We start from the raw sequence: 3,253 nt of genomic DNA on the forward strand, positions 1-3,253 counted from the left end.
CTGGGACATCAAAACCCTCTGCGGGCTGTGCCGAATCCCGGCCCGTGCCCAGCACCGCGGACATGATGTGGGGCATCAGATGGGACCCACGGCACCGCGGCTGCAGCTCGCGTCTTACAGTGCCGCGTCTCACCGTGACTCACCTTTCCTGCCACCCGACACAGATGAAACCTCACCTGAGGGCACAGAAAATAGGTTTTTCTCTTGTTTCTTACCGCGGCTGCTCACCTGGCAACGCAGGGCGGGGAGAGGCTCAGCCCCAGGCTTCCTCCGTGCCAGTTCTCAGACGGCGGGGCTCAGGAGAGGGCCGATGGCTTTCTGGGATGTTCCTGGAGGGATCGGCTGCAGCAGCACCCAGTGAATCACTCGCACCTGGAGCTCTCCCGCTGCCGAGGCTCTGTCCGTGTGCCGGCAGCCACGCATTCCTTCCCGGTCCTGGTATGCGCAGAGAGCCGGGAAACATCGCATGGGGGAGGCACCTTGGTGTTGGGGACCCAGCACTATGCCTGCCCCCCTTCAGTGCCAGTGCAAGGGCGATGCTGCTGGCGCGATGGTCAGGATGCTCTTGTGATGCCCATGTGCAGGCAGAGCCCGCGGCACGGCTGCAGAGCGTCACTGCCTGGTGCCCCCGTGCCCGTGGTGATGCTGGTCTCAGCACTGCCCCGTCACAGCCCAGTGACCCCCGGCTGCCCCTGCCCTGCCGCAGGCACTACGCCGTGGGGCTGCTCCGCCAGCTCCGGGCCCGGGGCCAGCACAGCGCCTTGGCAGGCTCCGCATCCCCCCTGTAACGCAGCCCCTTGTCTAACTGGGACATCCTGCCTTCGCTAAGCGAGTGCCGGCGGGAGCAGGGCTTGGGGATGGTCCTGGCCTGGGGATGCCGGATCACTGGAGCTGGGGAAGGAGGGTGAAACCCGTGGCCCCGATGAACTTTGGAGCCACCGGCCAGGTTTGGGGGCCGGGGCAGGGGCCTAACGAGAGACAGGCTAATGAAGAGGAGGGGATGCGCTGCCTGCTGCGCCTTTAAGAAGAGCGGGGGCATCGCCGCCCCTCCCCTGCCTGGGAACTGTGTGTGCCTGGGAAAGTTGCCTGCAGCCGGCCCTGGAGCATCTTTTCTCGGTGGCAGGTGGCCCTGCCCCGGGTCCCCATCCCTGCGGTGGCCCCGGGGATCCCACTGCCGCTCCCCTCCCGCCTGCAGGAAGATGCCCCTGGAGCTGCCCGTTGCCCCGCCGGGAGCCGAGGGGAGCCAGGAGGGCACAGGTATGCGGGGTGGTGGGGATGTGGGTGACCGAGGGGACGGGGAGGGTAGCACATGTGGCACATGCTGGGACCATGAAGCAGGGTCAGTCCCGGGGTAGACCAGGCACCAACAGTAAGAGCGCTGTGGTCCCATGGGGTGTCATGGGGATGAGGGGCACCCTGAGGGTCAGGGGTGCACCCTGGGCCGAGGAGGACCCCTAGGGGACAGTCCCTCCAGTCGCTGGGTGGGCAGAGAGAGGCCAGGGCAGTGCAGGCCCCTGCCCACCTCGCTGGGCATCCTCTCACCCAATGCAGTCACACCACCGGGGGCTTCCCAGAGCGTTCGCTGGCTCTGGGGTGGGTCTTGGCCGCTGCTCTGCGCTGGTGGCTGCTGGGAGGCGGCATCCAGAGCAGGGCAGGAGGATGCTCCTGCTGGCTTGAGGGCAGTCCCCGTACTTAAGCCACGGGTGCTGGGGTCTCACAAGCTGTGGGTGCAGGAGAGGTCCTGGCCAAGGCCCGGCTGGCCTGCAGCCTCATGGGAGCTGTGCCCGTGTGGGGAGCAGCCCATCTCCACCACCAGTTGCCTTCCCGGGGCTGGTGCTTGGAGCCAGGCTCTGACTCAGTGTGGGCCGGGGGCTCGGGTCCCCACAGCAGCTCCATCCCACTCTGCCCAGGGCCAGGCAGTGCCCCGAGGTCCCCGGGAGCACATTACATTGCCCTGAGATAGAGGGAGGTGCGAGGCCGGCTCCTGGCTGGCAGATCCCAGAGTTCCTGGGACATGGAGGATGGAGATGCTGGAGGGAAAACTGCCTTGAGCCCCAGCACAGTAGCGAGCCTAGGAGAAACCCCTCCGGGGTCCAACCCCCCCCCAGCTTCACCTATTCCTCGCAGCCCCCAGCCGCTGCCCGGGCTGCAGCAGGGCCGGCACTGTGGGGGGATCAGCTCGGTGGGGTGGGGAAAGCCCTTTTTAGGGGGCCGGGCTGGGCTGGGCGGGGGCCGAGACGCTCTCGCTTCCCCCCCCCCCCCCCGGCACCGCGCTCCGGGCCGCCCTCGATAAAGGGGCGGGAGCACCGGAGGCCGGTACGCGCCGGGACCGCCTGCGCCCGGCTCGGGTCGGTACGGCACGGAGCGGCTCGGCTCGGCTCCGCGCGGCTCGGAGCGGTGCAGCCCCGCGGTGGGTGAGTGCGTGCGGCCGTGGGGGTCCCGCTGCAGGCGGGGCAAGGGGGTGCTGCGGGGCAGGACCGGACCGGACCGATCCCCCCCCGCGGGCTCTCGTCCGCCCTCCCGCTCCAGGCGCGTTCCTCCCCGGTGCAACCGGGCCGTGCTGTGCTGGGCTGAGACCCGGCGTGGCCATCGCAGTGGTGTCAGGCCGGGTGCCCCCCCGCCCGCAGCCGTGTGCGCGGGGAGCGGCGGCTCTCTCCCATCCTGGCTGCTCTGGAGCACCCCGAGCTCGCCGCTCGCAGCGAGAGTCCCCGCAGCAGGGCTGGGGGCTGCAGGGAGCTGCTGCCGGGGCCGGGGCAGGCAGGAAGGGAGCTGGGAGCAGGCAGGGAAAAGGCAGGAGGCAGGGAGCAGGCAGGGAGCGGGAAGGGCTTGTGGAGGCAGAGCCCGCGCACACCCTGGGCACGGCTCCCCGAGGCACCGGGCAGAGAGTGGAGCCCGGGCCCCCCACACGCTGCCATCGGAGATCCCTCCCGGGCAGGGACAGGCAGCGGCTGCCCACCGGGCACTGGCACCTCCCGGCCTGGTGTGTGGCACTGGGCGCTGCCGCCTGTCCCTCCAGCATGGGGATGTATGGTGACATGGCCAGGCATGGTCCTGTTGCCGTGGCCCAAAGCGGGGGCTCTCCCTGGTACGTGGGGTGCCAGCAGTGGCACCTTGTGCTCCTGAGGCTGCCATGTGGCCTGGCACGATCTGGTACTGGTGCCTCCCTGGTCCTGCTGTGCTGTCACTGGTGTCCTTAGGGCGTGGGGCTGACATGGGGCAATGGTGGCATCCTCCTCTCCCGCAGGCTCCCACG

This window comes from Psittacula echo (assembly GCF_963264785.1).
Source record: "Psittacula echo genome assembly, chromosome: 9".
Lineage (NCBI taxonomy): Eukaryota > Metazoa > Chordata > Aves > Psittaciformes > Psittacidae > Psittacula > Psittacula echo.